The sequence below is a fragment of the Stegodyphus dumicola genome, chromosome 10 (assembly GCF_044657685.1).
Source record: "Stegodyphus dumicola isolate Sdum_Otavi_A_Nest chromosome 10, ASM4465768v1".
Taxonomy (NCBI): Eukaryota; Metazoa; Arthropoda; class Arachnida; order Araneae; family Eresidae; genus Stegodyphus; species Stegodyphus dumicola.
In genome coordinates, this window is record NC_140777.1 from 95,074,493 (window position 1) to 95,094,291 (window position 19,799).

At 31.7% G+C, this 19,799-nt stretch overlaps 1 protein-coding gene across 2 annotated transcripts in view; it reads right to left on the reverse strand.

The window, feature by feature from the left end:
* Positions 1-19,799, reverse strand: part of Strump (WASH complex subunit strump) — a 272,405-nt gene that overhangs the window by 124,123 nt on the left and 128,483 nt on the right. The gene's annotated exons all lie outside the window — the stretch shown is intronic.

Sequence of the window (19,799 nt, forward strand, 5' to 3'; positions counted from 1 at the left end):
GTACATAGGATGCGTTATTAAACATAATCTAATATTTGACTTAATTATAACACAAATTCAAATGTAAAATTTAACTTCATAAATTCTTTTAAGTAATTAGCATTAAATTATAAAATTCCTTGAAATATTTTTATTTTATATTTATAATAGTCCCACATATTTTAAAGAAGATTAGTGGGTTTTTTTTATTTACATTTTACGAACAGTTAGTTTTATATTCATTCCTTCTTTTATGCCTTATTTAATCATGTACTCGCACAGTCCAGAGGTGTATGTAAATTTTATGTCAAGTGAAATTACAAGTTTAAATTGTGAAGTAACATAATAATCAGCATGACTCAAAACAGAAGACTGGCTGTTGCCACTGCAGCTGCTTGCTTACAGACAGACAACTGCTTATCAGAGCAGACACTAACATCTGCTTTTAGTATGGTTATCTAAGTGTTGAAAGTTATCTGCACATTATCTGACCCAGATAGTGTCGTAGTCTCTTGTACATTTGCTGGAGTTGTTAAGTCAGTTAATACATAACATTTAATATAAAGTCCCAATAAGTCGAAGCACCAGAGATGATAGGTTGTTGTGTATTATTTTAAGTCTCATTAGCTGTAAGGATTAAATTTTCTGTTAAGTTTTACATTTTAGTGTTGTATTTTGCATGCACAATAAGGATTACGGAAAGGAGATAACTCACCTTAATATGTAGAAATAACTTAGTTACAATCATTTAAATTATATAATTAGATACCCTTTGTCATAATAGATTTACATGGTATTTTTTTTTTTAATTTCTAAAAAATATCCATTTAAAAAGCGTTCAGAACACTTTAAAGCAGTTGTACTTTATGATATTGATTCAAAAATGATATTAGTGTACCTAATAGATTAAAAGTACAAAATATTTTATTTTGTAGCAACAATTATAACAAAAGGTTTATGCATCTTATTTTAATAAACATATCAATGTCCCCACAAGTTTCTGCTTCATCTCCTAATTTGTTAATGTTTCGTCAATGTATGTTTAAAGAATAATCTTCTCTCTTATTAAAAATCTGTTTCTTTTTGAATGAATTTCCTCTTCATTTTAGAATTTTCAGATTTAACTATACCTTTCTGTTATTCTAAAGAACTGCTTGTACTTAAATTGTAACTTGTAATGATAGAAGAAACTGTTAATTTTATTTCTTTAATAATATGAGTATTGAGAATAAAGATTAAATGATATCAGGTCAAGGCCGGCACCAGAGCCAGTGTAACAGAAGTTTTAGAATTTAATGAAGCACTGAGCAACAAAATTTAAAGAAAACGTTTTAGAATTTAGGTCAGGTACTGAGGTATGTATGGTGAAATGAGACATATACGATGAATCTTTTAATAAATCATTGGTTTTCAACTTCTTTGCTTTCTCTGAGTGCTTCAATGCTTGTATCTAGTGGAAAGATGATAAAATAAAGGGAGATAAATATGTTAAAAGAAACACTTCTGGGATCAAAAGAAGAAAATCCAAATTTCTTTTTTACTGTTCTTCCAAAAATTCTCCAAAAGATAAGAAATTCATCATAAATTCCCTCACCATCGCTTGTTAATACCATGTAGACTTTTTTCATTTCATCACATTTTTCTAGAAATTGTAGGTCTATAAATCTTGCCTTTAGGTGCAAGATCTGAAATAAAAATTATCCCTCCCAACTTTGTAAGAACGTAAAGCCAGAAGATTTTTGAAAAACAAAAATTCAGAAAGATAAGTTTAAAGTGAATTTTCAAGAGAAAACTAAATAATAAATTATTCTGAATACATGGGGGAAAAATCTCTTACTGTGAAAAAATATAAAAGACGAGAAATAAAATTAATTTTAAAACAATTACAGAAGCATTTTTGCTTTTTCAAAGAAACGTTTCGGAAACTAAGCATTTATTATCTTGTTTATTTCCCAGAATCAAAATATTCCTAAATCGCCAAAATGGAAAGGCAATGTAATAAAAATGTTTTATTTTAATGTTATTTCTTAAAACATAATTTTAATATGTTATTATTTTTATGATATTTATCAATGTTATTATGATAATTATCAATGCAAGATTAATAAAACGTTGGTTAAAAAAATCGTGAAAATTTTGCCAATATTCGAATAAAAAACATTCTGTACACAAACTGGTCTTGAAATAGCTAAAATACCGATGTGTTGCCAAATTTAATGCCCCATAACAAAGGAATTCATATCCCAAAAAAAGGGAAAAATCTATTTTTGACGTAATATTTTATGAACTCTTCATTCGCAAAATAGAAATAATTTCAAAATGTTTAAGTTTTAATCGAGGGGAAGCCTGTGCATAAACTCCAGTATCCACTATTTAAATTAATAAGTAAGAAAGAACTCAAACTTTAAACCATCAAATACATATTTGTCAATTCATCACCAAAAATACTCTTCCAGAATTCAAAATGGCAGTCATAATAAAACAGACAGAAATGTCAGATGAGTAAAATTAAGGACCTTTTGCCAGTTTTGACCAAAATTAAGGACTTTTAAAATCGTTTCGGAAAAAAACTAAGGACTTTTAAGTACTTTCAAGGACTGTACAAATCCTGTCTCTTAGAGATATGGTTTGTAAAATGTTCAGGATATGGGATCTTGCAGCAGAAATGCACCATGTGCTCTGAGTGGGAAAACCGAAACCTTTCTCCTGCATTTTACTATTCTATTAAAAAAATGAGCCCTCAGAACTAATTTGTAAGTTGTCAACATATAGCATTCCACGGATTGTTAGAAGAAGCGCTTTTAAAACCGAATGAATTTTTAAGCTAAATAGAGTGACACTTAGCATGCACCCTTGACGAAAAACTTTTTCTTAACTAAACACATCACAGGGTACAGAACTAACCTTTACTCAAAACTTTTGATCTTATAAGATATAGTTTACGAAAATAGACAAATTGCCTCAAAAGCCACTATTATACAAGTCACAAAGAATGCCATGTCATAAGCTTTCTCTGTATGAAAAAGTACTGAAATGAAGTGGTCCTCTTCATTTATGCTTTACAGATACATCTAAATAAACAGTTTGTGATCTATGACACATATGAAATTCAGAAATCTCTCACGCTCCTCCAATGCAATGGATGCGCTAACATTATTTCTTTTAAAGGTTATAAGATTTAATTAGATAGTTATCACTAAAAAATATTTCAGCTTTTCTTTGTTTTCTGGTGGCTTTATGATATTTGCAATTCCACCAAGGCCTTGGACCTTTTGGTGATGATTTTTCAATAAATATTCAGCTGCATGAACAGTTTTATTGGTAAAAACCCTCACAGCATAATCAACTGGCACATCCTTTACCATTTCTTTAGTAAAATATGAAAGAAAAGTGAAGTAATCCCTATCTGCTTTATCCAACAGAAGACCTGGGGTTCTGGTGACAGAAGAACTGCATTTGCTATAAAATTTTAAAAGTTTGGGAAATGGTTGCTATTAAAATTATATTTCCCAATACTAAAGGAGCAGAAAGGGAGAAACGATGGCTAAATTAATGGCATGGAATGTTCTTGAACTCTGGTGAAAACAAGTATTATCACCATTACTTAGTAAAACAAGGCAATGGTATTTTATAAGTAGTTCTATTTGCTTTGCATGCACATCTCTGTTGTCCTACAGAAGAATATGACCATCAAAATCACCAAGAAGTATGTAAAGTGAAGGCAGATAGCTGTTCAGTACAATTATTTGTCACTTTGATTGGTGTTTCATTTGGTAGTAAATACAAAGAATTGTGATCGGCTATTGCATTTTAAGATTAAATACGCTAAAACTGAAGAAGAATCTTACTAAACGTATTTCTAATCCATGCTTTTTAATGCAAGTTAAGTTATATAACAAAGGGCCCTATTCATGACATTTTTAACCACAGCGTTAAGTGAGATTTATGGAATCACGTGGCACTCTGATATCACAAGTAGTTAAATCACAAGTATTGGTATTCTCATCAAAGCTAGCATTAAATTTGATTGTTAAATTGACAAGACGGCTGTTAAAGTAAGGACAGGTCTGAACCTTTGTGTTAAATAAACAGATGGTTATAATTCCGGCAATAAACATGGTGGAAGGTTTTGCGTCAGTTTTAGCTGAAGCATATTGGGATGAAATCAGTCAAATTTCTTTGCATCGGCAGCGAATTTTCCATGATTGAAGCAATGCGTTCGATTTACATACAATAGAGACAATGGATAATTGATTATCGTCAAGATTAATGAATTCCAGGCTCAGGAGAGTGTCGTTGGTGAGGTAAGTTCAGCTTCGTATTTTTCCATAGAATGTTAGAAAAATTACTCTTCGTATTTCTTCAAAATGTGTATTTTTATTTCACTGATTGATGATCAACTGATTTTATAAATACAAAATCAATTGTGGAATGGGCACGTGTTTGTGCAGTAAAATATCGCCAATACTGTTTGTGATATTTCTTTTATTATCGCAAATAGTTTATACTCTTTGTAAAATTATATCCTACATTTCATGTAAACTTTGTGCTGGGTTATCACAAAGGTTAAAAATGTAAGTGCCTTATTTTTATTTTATTTTACTGTATGACTGGTAATTTAAAGTAGCATTCTATTTTGATTCTAATATATTGTCCCCAAATCTGCTAGTTGGCACCAGTGTTAAAAACTTGATAGTGTGATTTAAACTATAATTTTGTTTTTTCTTTATAGTAAGATAAATATATTCTGTATTTTTTAGGAATTTTGAAGAAGTTAAGTATTAATTTAAATATTCAACAAATTGCTTTGAGCCCATTATCATGCTTTATCTAGTAGTACATCTTCATGTTGTATTTTTAAGTATACTTACTTTAAATTTATTTAAATGTGTAAAGAAATATGTTTTAAGTAGCTTTACAAAATTAATTCTATTTTTGTATAAAAATTACAGAAAATTGCATTCTTAAAAGTGTGATTAAATTCATTTAATACATGTAACTGTTGTTAAATACTAGTACTTTAGATTTTAATGTTAAATTTCATGCATGCTTTTGTTAAATTTGCAAGTACATTTTAAAGCAAATCAATTTGTTCATAAATTTCAATACTCATAAATTTGTCATGGAAGATTTCATGTTCAGCTAAATCAAATTTACTTTTGTGTGACCTTAAATTTGAGGCACCGATAGTGAATCTGTTTTGGCATATTCATAATTTTCATTGGAAAACTTAGTGCTACTGTGAAAGAATGATCAACTGATTTTTACCTTATTATTGTAATGACTTGCAGGATTTTTCATAATGTGATGTTGCATATGTTTTACTCTTCTTTGTTATCAAATACATAAAAGAGTATATTCCTAATCTCATATTTCTTCTTTTGTAAGAGTGTAATATATCATAATGTGATACTTGGGATTTGTTTTTAGAGTACATAACAGTATTTTTTTTTTCTTTTGTTGTTGACATGCTAACAGAAGTGTATTTTATTTACTTGTTGCTTTAAAACAGGTTTTAAATCAAGGCTATTTTTTTCTGCCTTCTCAGTATGCACATAAAACTTACTCAAGCTACATTTTTAACAAATTAGTGAGATATATGTTTTAGGTTGGCTGCTTTAATAGAAAAAGAACTAAACTAAAATGATGTACCTTGAAACATTTTATTGAAAATAGGAAAAGTGCAGTGTTGGCTAAGATTTATTCAGAACTTTCTTTTTCTGTTTTTTTCATTTATTTTGATATTTCCATATATATTTATTTAAATAAGAATCCAGTAAAGTAAGATCATTCTGTATAAAGCTGTTGGTTTATGATAAAAAAATATCAAATTAATGCTGTATTTCATTAAGATTTTAATGTAATAGAATGAATTGCTCTACATTACGAAAAAGATAGAAAAAATTTCTATTTTTGCATTATTTTCACTATATGTGTTTTGCATATGCTTGTTACAAGAGGCCTTATCTACAGATCTGTAGCTAAATGATATTTTTATGTTTTTACATATGGAAATTAATTAATAAGAAGAACTGTGATTTAAGCATTGTCCTTGCACTGGTATAAATTGAATCTTATATAGGTTATGGAATTATCATTAAATATTCAGATAAGTGTAATATTAACAGCATATGTATGTTTTTTCATCATTTAATGCATGTAAATTCTTATAAATTTATCAGTATTTTTTCTATGTATTATAAAAAGTAGCTATCAATAACAAATAATTGATTAGTAAATAATATCTGCAAATTCCGTATGTAAAAGTATTATTTTTATTTATTTATGTATGTATTATTTTTTAATTTCGTTTTACCTAAATAAAGGTGAAAAAATCTTTTTGATGTGGAATTTTTACTCTACTAAATCTATACATTTTTTTTTTTTTTGGGCCATCAGAGAACTGAAAAGTGACCCCAAGTAAGTATTTTTTACAGCATTCTGCATTATAATTTAAAGGTGCATGTCTGGAACCAGTATGTGAAATCATAAAGCCTTTAGCTGCCTTTTCTGGAAACACATGCAAAATAACATTTTTAACCAGTTTGCTACAATAATAGATGTTAGATTCCATATAAGCAAACTTCAAATAGTATATTTAAAATAAAAAACATGCTTTATATGCAGACATGCTATTAATTTTTTTGAGAAGTTTAAACTGTGCACTTGCTAGATATATTAAAGCGCCAGCATGCACTTATGTATTTATCATGTAAAAATTTATTTACAACATTAGAAAATTATCTGTTGATTCAGGAAAGCTTTAGAAACTTAAAAATTACTAAAGTTGTATTCATACCAATTTGTACCCACAGCTTTAATGGCCTCTAAATATTTTAACATGTAATGTAAATAAAAGTAATATGCTTAACATCATCAGTATTGAAATGCCATAGCTGGGAAATTAAAAATTATCATACAAATAGAGCACTGAGAGACTTCTAATTTTTATATGACACATGAAATTACCTTTAACTCTAAAAGGAAAAAAGTTAAATAAATATGAAAATATGATTATAAATCCAGTACAACCTCATAAAAATTTAAGCATACAGCTGCGAGAAATTTATTGTCAAAAAATAGATTTTGAGATGCTTAACATTATGCATGTATTTAAAAGTAAAAATTAAAAATTCAATAAAGGAATTCAAAAAGAAAGTATTTTTAACTAATATACAAATGTGAAATATAATATATGAAAATGTATTAGAAACTTTTAAAATAACTTAAATCATATGAGAAATTTGGCAGTTTAAAAAAAAATGCAAGAAAGAAGCTGAACAGCAGAGAAAAGAAGGGGGGCAAAAGCCAAACATCTTTATATGAATGCAAAAAATCGGAAGTTTGAATACCCTAGAATGTTAAATAATAAAATGTTAGCAAACACCGCTAAAGAGCCAAAGATGGCACCCCAAACTTGAATTACAACCCTAAAGCGTTGCTACAGCCAGTGCCGCCCTAACCACAACTCGTGGAAAGCTAAATGGGCTATAGCCCCAGGGCACAAGCCTTTTGAGGCGGCAATTTTTTATTTGCGATATAGTAAAAATTTATTTTTCATTTTATTAGTTTTTACTTATTTTTAAATTAAAACACTTCTTAAAATATTAAACTGATTTTTATTTCTTCCAAATGTGCTGAAAAACGATAGATAGAGAAGGGCAACGCGAAATAGGAGTAACACCCTACCGATCGTACTTTTGTTTCAGTAGCATTTGAACTGTCGGAGCTGTACTGGAGTTAATATAAGATCACCTACGTATACTCACCGCGTCGCCAGGGCATATTCATTTATCTAAACGTAAATTGTATTATTTTAACAATCCTGATAAAAGATAGGAACATAAAGGGGTCACTGATGCGTACCTTAATATAGATTGCACGACAAAAGTAAACTTGATATAATTTTAGTATTTGTTGACTGAATAAGGAAGGTGAATTAAAAATTGAAAATTAAGTGGAAATTATTAAATTATATTATTATCTTCCTAAGGTAAGTGCTTTTCCTTTTACATACACTAGTGGACAAAAAAAAAAAAAAAAAAAAAAAAAAAAAGATAATAAAAAAAAATGGCATTTAGGAAGATAATATTTATTAATTTTAAAAGGTTAAAAAATAAATTGGTTTTTTTTCTCATTTTATATTTAAAAATATATTTACTTTAAGGTATAAAGAAATTAGGTAGTATATTGAACGGTTTATAAAAATCAAAGTGGACAAAAAAAAATGCATATTGAAAAAAATTGCCTTTTCCCGCCAAAAAACATAAAAAAATTCTATGATTCAGTGCATCCATGTCAAAGCAATTATCAATTGAAGACAAGGCTCAAATTGTAGCTTTCCACGAGTCTGGAATGAGCCAAATGGAGTTACCAAAAAAATACTCCGTAAATCAATCAACAATTTCCAGAATTGTTAAAAAATATATTACAAGAGGGTCTTCATCTCGAAAACCGGGATCTGGCCGAAAGTTGTCACTCTCATCAGGTGATTTAACTTTTTTGAAGCAAAATATCTCAAAAGTTCCTAAATTAGGATCAAATAAATTGAAAAATATATTAAATGACAGAAAAAGAAAATGTGTTTCATCTAGAACAATTCGTCGTGGATTGTGTTCTATAGGTTTGCCTGGCAGAGTTGCCTGTTCTAAACCATATTTAAGTCCTGAAAATGTTTTAAGCAGATATGAGCATGCTAAGAAATGGGTTTATTACACTCAAGAGCATTGGAATAGCATAATCTGGTCAGATGAGACCAAGATAAACTTGTTTGGATCAGATGGACGAAGATATGTGCGTCGTAAGGTAGGGGAAAGATATAATTTGAAAAATTTAAAGCCTACTGTTAAACATGGCAGAGGGCATATTATGGTTTGGGGTTGTTTTAGCTCTAATGGCACTGGAATGTTAACGATCATTGAGGGAAATATGGATTCCCTTAAATATACTAGGATAATCGACTCTTGTCTTGCATTGTCAGCTTCAAAAATGGGTCTTAATGGATATGAATTCCAACAAGATAACGATCCAAAGCATCGTTCAATGCATTCAAGAGAATATTTCAGAGATAAGAAGATTATTGTGCTAAGCTGGCCATCCCAATCACCAGATATGAATCCAATAGAACATCTCTGGACTCACCTGAAAACAAGAATAAGGGAAAGACAGCCAAAAAACATTGATGAGTTAAAAAGGATAACGCATGAAGAATGGGACAGGATTGATCCGGATTTCTGCAAAAAGTTGGTCGAAAGTATGCCAGATCGAGCTGAAGCACTTTATAAAGCAAAGGGCGGCCATACAAGGTATTAATTAAACAATATGCATTTTTTTTGTCCACTTTGATTTTTATAAACCGTTCAATATACTACCTAATTTCTTTATACCTTTAAGTAAATATATTTTTAAATATAAAATGAGAAAAAAAAAACCAATTTATTTTTTAACCTTTTAAAATTAATAAATATTATCTTGCTAAATGCCATTTTTTTGATTATGCTTTTTTTTGTCCACTAGTGTATATGTTAGCTAAAAATTAATTAATAATGATATATACATATTTAACAATTTTATAACAATTTTTTATTCCATTATGTAGGAAGACTAACCATGGAACATAAACGAAAAAAATTATCTGGTTCCACCAACCGTAAATTAAAAGAAGAGAAAGAGGCGAGGCAAAAAGCTCTCTTGGAAAAAATGCCTACATTAACAAATTTCTTTAAAAAAGGCGAAACACTTTCTATGGATATTACAGAGGATGAGCAACACAAAGAGGAAAAAGAAAAAAATCAACAACAGTATGACAATAATGCCCAGCAATCAAATGTGAAAGAAAAAGAAGAGGACCAGAAACAACAAAACATGGAACAGCCACAGCCAGAAGATCAAGAAAGAGAATATTTAGATGAAGATGAACTTAGTAATATGTTGAGTGTTAATTATACTGATCCAGCATTATGGGGAAGATTAAGCGTAGATAAAATTATAGGTATAATGAAGAACATATCTAACGTAGAGGTAGATATTCAAGAACTAGACTTTTCTGCATCTAAAGTGGTCTACAAATCACAGAGCAGGTATGCTACAAAAATGATATTTTATAGACGTTTACAAAACGGAAAACAACAAAAAAGAAACTGGCTTTTATACTCAAATACTTCAGGAAAAGTATATTGCATCCCTTGCAAACTGTTTGGTAGTGCCAATAATCCATTTAGTGCAGGTTTTAACGATTGGAAACACAGTGAAAAAATTTTGGACCATGAAAATTCAGCCCTTCATAAAGAAACCACCCGTATAATTGTGAACAGATCTACAGAAAAATGGGAATATTTCAAAAATTATTCTATTATATCAATGGAAAAAAATACGAATTACTGGAAAAATATTTTAGAACGTATCATCGAAGTCATAAAATTTTTAAGTTCAAGGGGTTTTGCTTTTAGGGGAGAAAATCAAACTATTGGTGATAAACATAATGGGAATTATTTACGGTGCTTAGAACTTTTAGCAAAATTTGACCCTATTTTGCAACAACATATATTTAATTTTGCAAATAAAGGTACTGGGAATATTTCTTATTTATCTGCAAATATTTGTGATGAGTTTCTAAAAATATTGGGCAGAAATGTTAGATGTTTTATTATCACGGAACTAAAAGAGGCAAAATATTACTCTATTATAGTAGATTCGACGCTCAATATTTCCGATATGGATCAATTAACCTTTGTCGTAAGATATGTCAATAAAAAAGGAACACTCGTTGAAAGGTTTTTAAAATTTTTGGAGAATACTGGCCATAAGAGCTCAGCAAGACTGTATTTTAAAGCTATTATCTGATTTAGATATTAGTTTGGAAGATTGTAGAGGACAATCTTATGATAATGCCTCTAATATGTCGGGTATATATAACGGCCTCCAAGCACGCATTAAATCTAGAAATAATCTTGCCATTTACGTGCCCTGTGCGGCACATTCTTTAAATTTAATTGGACAATCGGCAGCTGAATGCTGCATACAAGCAACTAAATTGTTTTTGTTTCTACAAAACTTATACAATTTCTTTGCCGCATCAACATCAAGATGGGAAATTTTAAAAAATACACTAACAGCAAAAAATAAAGTTCCCAAAAAATTAAGCGACACTCGTTGGTCAGCAAGAGCTGATTCAGTGAAAGTAGTGGTTTTGGGTTATGAAAATTTTAAAAATGCTTTAACTAAACTTTACGAAGATAATTTTCAAAAGCCTGCAACAAAAGTTGAAGCCCAGGGGTTGTTAAATGAGTTCAACTCATTGGAAACTGCTATTATGATAGCATTTTGGAGTGAAATATTGGAAACTATCGATAAAACTAATACATCGCTTCAAAAAGTTGATATTACAATTGAATGCATTGTTTCATTATATGCTTCTTTAGAAAAATTTGTACAATCAAAACGAAATATAGATTCGTTTAATCTTTACAAATCAGAAGGTATAAAATTATCTGGCTGTTATGAATACAAACGGTTACGGAAAAGAAAAAGACAGTTCGAAATATGTCGGAAGAAGTGCAACTTGATGCAAATGACGAATTCCGCATAAAAACATATTATGCTATTATTGATAAAATTCTAGCAGAAGTACAAAAGAGAAAATGTGCATATGTTGACATTTATTCAACATTTGGGTTTCTAGTTAATTTAAAAAATATAAATGAAAACATAATTAAAAATAATGCTGCAAAGTTGTGCGAAATATATCAGAATGATTTAGAAAACAACTTTATTGAAGAATGCCTACATTTTAAACATGTGAATTTATTGGAAAATACCGAAAATATATCTATCGCAGAACTAAGTTTAAAGACAATAATCGAGTTAAAAATTGAATCTACATTTCCAAACGTAACCACAGCACTGCGCATATTTTTAAGTATCGCCACAACAAACTGCAGTGGCGAAAGATCATTTTCAGCAATCAAAAGAGAATAAAAAATTATTTACGATCTTCTTTGGGACAGAGTAAACTCAATGATTTAAGTATTTTGTCTATTGAAAGAGATTTATTTGAAAATTTAAATACTAGTGATATTATTGATCAGTTTGCCAAAGAAAAAGCTAGGAAAGTAAATATATAAGTTACATTTGTTTAGATTAAGGTGTGTTTTTGTTCTTAAATGGTTTTTTATTTAATTAAATTTTATTTTTGTTTATGTTATGCACTGATGGAGAATCATATAATAGTTCCGATCAAGTTCTAAGGATTAAACTAAAAACTGATCGGAACTGTCATTATTGAGATAATCCCCTCAAATCTGGGTAAACATTTATACCCATCTTTTAAATAAGTGACTTTAAAGAAAAATTACAATAAAGATAACAGTTTATTATAAAAGTAATAAATAGTTTTTTTCTAGTTCTGACACTTTTGTTTTGTATAACTTTTCCGACTCCCATTTGCCATTCTGTGTATTTTCTTAGGAAGAAGGGCGCATTATTTTTAGTAGCCCATGGGCGCCAAATTCCTTAAGACGGCCCTGGCTACAGCACGAAGCCTACGCTAGAACATGGATGACGAGCAGCTTGTATTTCTAGTAGCTGTAATATGATTGGCTTATTTTAACGAACTTCCCCAACTCTCGAACGAACATTACTTACCATAAGGATCCCTCCGACAGTCGTTGTCATGAATGCCAATTTAACCAACAGTCCTTATCGTTACTGGAGTCGTAAAATATAGCGGTCGTCCATTAAGAAAAGATCGTTATTTACGCTCCTTGTCGTGAATAGGGCCCAAAGTCAACAACAAACCACTCAACTGAGCTTTGCAAAGTAGAAGTTGAAGTACATTCCGAGATGTTGCCAAACAAATATATGAAGTAATAATTACAGTACTTTGTTTTTTCTTTTGTAACATAAATAACTTCAACACCTCCCCTTGCTAAAATGAAAAAAAAATCACACTTTTAAATTAGACTTCTAAATTAATCAAAGTTCATAATTTATACTAGTCCAGTGTTTTCACATAGCATCAAGAGTCTTGGTTTGTGCAAGGGCTTGGTCAACAAATCTGCAACTTGCACTTCTGCTGAAATCAGCTGCACATTGATTTTACCTTCCAGAACTTACTCACGTATGAAAAAATGTTTTAGACTTATGTGCTTGGTCCTGCGATGAAACTCAGGGTTCGAAGCTAGTTTTACTGCAGCACTGTTGTCTACATAGATGGTTGGCACTTGTTTCAAGGAAGAAACACCAGTAATCAGTCTGTTCAACCAAATGACCTCTTTTGCAGCTTCATTTGCTGCAACTATCTCAGCTTCTGTAGTTGATGTTGCAACCATGGCTTGGCGTTGGCTCAACCAAGGTATTGTTTCACCTGCATACCAACGTATTACTCCACTGGTTGATCTGCCTGTTTGAATACATCCACCAAAGTCAACATCACTAAAACATTCTAAAATTCCTGGTTTATAGCCTGATTTATAAACGATGCATTTTTGCTTGGAATTTGCAATGTATCTAAATACACGCTTAACCTCGATCCAGTCTTCTTTAGAGGGATTTTCTAATTTATGTGACAAAACACTAATAGAGTATGCCAAGTCAGGTCTTGTCCCCATCATCAAATACATCAATGCTCCCACAGTTTCATGGTAAGGGATATCTGTTTCATTTACTTTTTCTGTATAAACTACTTTATCTTTCAAAATAGGTGTATGAACTGATCTGCAGTCACTCATGCTAAACTGCTGAAGGATCTTTGTGGCATATGCTCTAAGCTGGCTTGCTGGTGATTTTAAACTTTAATTTCAACTGGTCTATAAAATTTCTGGAATTTTCTTCATCAGTAGCAGCGATCACTCCATCATCCACGCAGAGTGCTATGAGTAGCTTCTTACCATTTTCTTCTTGAATTAATAGACATGGGTCTGCTTCACTGACCTTAGGAATTTTCCGAAACATTTATGCTAACATCGATTTTCTTGAGTCTGTATACTTTATTGGTACCATCGTTATATCCTCCAGGTTGAATTCATATAGATGGTTTTCTCCAGATCACCATACAAGAAGGCAGTCGAAACATCAAATTGCATAAGATGCATATTCTCACTAGCTGCAATGCTTATGAGTGAATGCACAGTTCTTAGCTTTGTGACTAGACTGAAAGTCTGACCATAATCAATACCTTGTCTCTGATTGAAGCCTTTAATCACAAATCTTGCTTTGTACTTATTCACGGTGTAATCTGGATTTTTCTTGATTCGAAAGACCCATTTGCAAAGAAGAGCTTTTGCTTCATCTGGAAGAGTTTCTAGCGTCCAGGTGTCACTTTCCTTCAAGGAGCTAATTTCAGAATCCATGGCCTTTTTCCAGAAATCCTGTTCTTAACAATTAATGGATTCTTTGTATGACTGTGGTTCATACACATCACACATAAAAACTTCAGTTGCCATTACATAATCTTCAAAATGTTTAGGCCTTTTTACTGCATTGCGCTTTCTAATTCTGATTCTTTTTCATCTTCTGAATCTTGATCTTCCTTCCCCTCATTTTCAGCTCCAGGTAACTGCAGTTTAGATTCAGGCAAAGGCTACTGGATCTTCGTAATTTTTCGAGGTTTTTCTTGAAATATTACATCTTGTGAGCATATAACAGTACTGGTTTCTTTCATCCAGATGCAATATCGTTCATTTCTATCATATCCTAGTAGGTAGCCCTTTATGGCTTTCTTATCCATTTTTCTGAGTCTCTGATCTGGTAGAGCAAAACAGGTGGATCCAACTATACAGATATGTCTTATTCTAGGTTTTTGCCTCATCCAAGTTTCATAAGGGCATACATTTGATAATGTCCTGTTTAAAATATAGACAGATGTACTAATAAATTCAGCCCATAATTATGAGGGAAAATTAACTTCAGAATTAGAATTCTTCAAAGTTCTTGCCATTTCTACCAAGATTCTGTTTTCTCACTCACTCCCACCGTTTTGCTGTGGGGTATAGGGGGCAGTTAATCTTTGAAGAATTTTATTTTGTCTTAGAATACACCTAACATTTTCATTATCAAACTCACCACAATTGTCGCTTAACAACTCTTTGATGGTATGTCCTAAGTTTTTCGCATGTGCTAGCATATTTTCAACTGCTTCTGCAACTTCTGATTTATGGCGAAGGAAAAACACATATCTAAATTTGGTGAAATGATCCTTGAAGGCTACAAAATAACGATACCTTTTGAAGGATTCGTCAAATGGCCTGCAAACATCCATTGAGATAAGTTCTCCGGCCTTTGTTTTCTTCTCTCTGTTGCCAAATTTTAGACAGTGTTTTCCCATATATGCAGGGTTCACAGAGTTGACTGTTTAGTTTAAGTCTGACACCCATCTGTTCTTCAAGGACATTCTTACTATGACGTTTGTCCTGGTGACCCCAGCGCTCATGGTATAACTGCAGATTTGAATCACTTCTTACAGCTAAGTTGACTTCTACTGGGTTATTCAGAACAAGTACTTCCATATGAATTTTATACAGACCACCACTTATGCTTTTTGTACCATAGAGTACAACTTTTAACCAACATTCTTCTGCAGTTGATTCAAATCTACTATTTTTGTTTTTATCTTGATTTTCAACCAACATTCTTCTGCAGTTGATTCAAATTTACTATTTTTGTTTTTATCTTGAGCAGCCAGTATGGAGAATAAGTTCTTTACTAATACCTGGAACAAACCAAATCTCTTCAAGTTCTTTGAATTGTTTCTCTCCTTTTATTGTTGTCATAATCTTTACAGTTCCTTTACCTACAGCTGGTAGTATTTTGCCATTTGCAGCAATAATTCCATGTGGTATTTCAAATTCTGTGAAGTAATCACTATTATTGGTAATGTGCTTTGAAGCACCATTATCCACAAACCAGTCATAGCAATTCTTTTCAGATGAGAAAGCTTCTTCATCTAGAGCTAATAAGGACATATTTGCTATAACACCATCTTTTCTTGAGACTATCATTTTGACTGGGCTTCGGTAGTCTTCCATCTTCTATCCATTTTCGACAAAATTTAATCCAATGTCCACTCTGGTGGCAATAGTTGCATTTTCCTATCTGCTTTTACCTTTGAAAATTTCTTTTTATTTTGCTTGCTTTAGCTTTTAATGTATCTTGATTTTGGACATCACCTTTAGATTTTTCTTCTTTATATTCTCTTTCTTGAGAGCATAATTAAGTAGTTAACTCATTAATTGTTCTTTTCTCTTCATAAAGAAGCAGCTAACTTGACTTAAAAGAATGATACTCTTGAGGTAGTGTGTCTAAAATTTTGCAAATTAATAACATCTGAGGACAGTTGGGTTTCTTGCTTTCTTTGAAGTCCTAAATTTAATTCATTCCAAAGATTCTTCAGCTTTGACAGATGAGCAACCATACTATGATTCATTGTCCACTTACACAGGAAAAATTGTAGACAAATATTATATAACTGATTGTCAGATGTTGCTTCGAAAAGTTTATGAAGTTCTAGCCATACTAGCAGTATCAAACCTCATAATTTTCTGCATGGTTTCTTCGGTTATAGAATTTGTCAGTACCATCATGGCACAAGTGTTGGCCTTTTTATATCGTGAAAGATCATCTGAGTATTTCTTCAAAGTTGCTTCAACAGCTCCTTCAAGTGGCTGATCTGGGTTAACTATTTTTCCTTCAACAATTTCCAAGCAGTCGTTATAGTAGTTTAAAGCGAACTTGATTCTATACTTCCATATCCACCAATCTGATTCTCCACTTAATGGCTTCAAATGCAACTTTCCTATCTCCATTATTTACTCTAAGCGTTTCTATAACATTAATCACTTTTAATAAAAAAAATGATAAACACTTGAATATTTAGTCTTCTTCAACCAAATACTTCCCTTTAGGGCTTTCTTTAAACTAAATATGATTTCCGGACTTGAATAATGGAGAGAAAATACTTTGCCATTCTTGCCGATCGCGTGGTTAGGGTTAACGCTATTCTCTTAACCCGCGCCAGGGCATATTCTTAGCCCTTATCTCAAAACCCCTTTCCTGTAAATGGACGAAATCTTTTGTAGCTGCATTCAAGGTCACATTCATGAAGCTGGGAAATCCGTGGAGTGATTCTTCGAATACTTTTCTAAGAATTGTACGGCTTCGAATACTTTCTAAGAAAGAATTGTACGTGCGAATCACTCGCACGCCTTCTCATGTCTCTCAGATTTTCACCCTCACTTTCTTAGTTAATCAGCATGGCATCTAAGTTATCATAAAGAAATGGAAAAGGTTGAAAAATATGCTGGAAACCATTTCAACAGATGATGAAACGTTTAGAGAAGAGAAGGAAGAATTAATAGATGAAGAACACTACAGCAATTATAATTCATCAACAGACAGTGATACAGACACTGAATTAGATAGTGAATTAGAAAATCGATGAAAATTATGTTGGTAAAAATGGCTTGGTATGGAAAAAAAACAAATTCCGAATGAATGTTAGGACTAGAAGTTGAAGTACATTCTGAGATGTTGCCAAACAAATATATAAAATAAAAATTACAGTACCTTGTTTTTTTCTTTTGTAACATAAATAACTTCAACATCAGCATGCTTATATCTACTTAAACAGCAATTGTCTGGAAGGAAGTTGTCAGCTGTAAGACATATGCATGAAAGTTAGCAGACCCACACTACCACCAGCATGATCCATATTATTCATGCTGTCATTTCTCACTACCTAATACCTCAATGACTGTTTGCGAGACCAACTCTAGAGAATTGGAGTGCTAGATTCCTCAAAGTGTATTTTGTGCAATTCCAATCAGCCTATGAATGTTTAACATTTAAATAATTGTACTGCACTTTCTCAGTATGAGGACATTGTTAAGAAGTACTGGAGAACCCGTGAACTAATGGCTTAAGTGCTAATGTCTGGCATTTGTAAAATAAAAATATCTTCAAAGGTTATTTTCAGATCAGGTTTTAAGAAAATTTCTTGCATAGCTAAGCAAGTAGGATGGTGGAGATCAGTAAGGTGCTTGATACTATTTAGATTTTGGTGAAAATCGCAGCAGTTTCAGAATATTAAAGTAACCATTATGAGTGCTCATATTGCTAACGCTGCTGCTTAGTTGGACAATGAGGAAGATGTGTTGGTAATTCAATCCTTCTTCAACTTCTATATTCTCAGAGTCCAGTTCATCAAATAACAGGCTTTCAAAAGAGCTTAGACTAATATCTGAAGTTTGGAATGCTTAATTTTCTTAACAATTTTCCCAGATGTAGAGATATTTTTACTTTTGGCTTTCTCCTGAATTGGTGTTTTAAGTTTCAAATGGAGTATTGTTTTAGATGATATTTGTACAGTTTCTTTATGGCATGCACTTATTAATGTTTGTATGCCGGTTGGTTTAACAGATTATACAGCAGCCACATCGGACTTAACTGAATATGGCTGAGTGTTATTCACCATCCTCTTAACTTCTGTACATGTTACATTTCTTACTACTTTGACACACTGGATTTCGTTTTTGGCCTCCCACTTTGTACACGATCTCAAAAATGCTGGATGATTATTTTTGAAATTTATGCAGAGAGGTGTATTATTACTATTATCATTCTGAAGGACAACCTGTGAGAATTTTATGCACAGAAGAGTGCCACAGCAAGAGATTCTTGAATGCCCAAAATCTCTGGCATTGAAAACACTGTAATGATTTGGGCATATTTGGCCTTACCAGGCATTGCAGATAGCCTGCTTTCATGACTTTTGGTACACCTGAAGTACTGAATGTACGGATTGTGTGCCTTGTACCAATAAATTCAACATCTTGTTTTATTTTTGTTTGTTTTGCCCAGCAGACACACTGAACTTTTAATTTTTCAACTATTTGTTCCTGTGTTACTGAAAAAAGATCAAGTTTTAATATTACCCCATACAAAAATCTTAAATTATTATGAGGAAAGATGATAATTTTTGTGTTTCTGAACCATGTAACCTTTGATAGTGAAATGTACAGTTGAGTGGTTACAGTTTCAACTAAGAGAGGATCCTGTCACTGGGGACTTTTCTTCATGTTTTTCAACTTTTCAACAGCAGATGTCATCTTTCTTAGAACAGGTGACATTCTTTCTAATTCCTTACTTTCACTACTGATGACTAGACATATGTAATTTTCCATCGTTTTGTTGGTATTTCTATTTGTTCTAGGTTTTTTAAGAAGTGATATTTTAGACAAGTCATTGCTTGAACTTTGTATAAGAGCCATTTCTGAGGTAGAAGATTCGGACCTAAGGCCCCACCCACCCCAAAATCCAATAAGATTGAAGTCCATCAACTTTATCGAAAAAAGGATATAGAAACCGCAAGACTTTATCTGCAAGACTCTAAGGACTAGTAACCAGTCAACTGACATTAGCAGGAAGAGATAAATGCATCCCATTTACACTGAAACAGAAGCCAAAGTAGCATATTAAGGAAAGTATTTTGCCCTCTCAGTTACCGAGATTCTCCTTTCTGGCCATACAAGTATCTTACACACTGTAAATGTACAGGCAGTTTTTGCACCATGATTAGCCAGAGACAAAAGAAAGGTAATTGTATCTTACAATAAACCCCATCCTCCATATAAAGACACCCTCAGAGCTAAAAAGAGAGAGAAGTGATTGCTAAGTGAAGGAAGAAAGATGAAAGATCACTAGGGCTCTGTGAAATAGCTCAGCTTCAAAAATCTAATATGATTATAATGTAAACTTTCTATATTCTGGTTTTATTACTTTCTATATTCTGGTTTTATTACTTTCCATATAAAATACATTCACATATA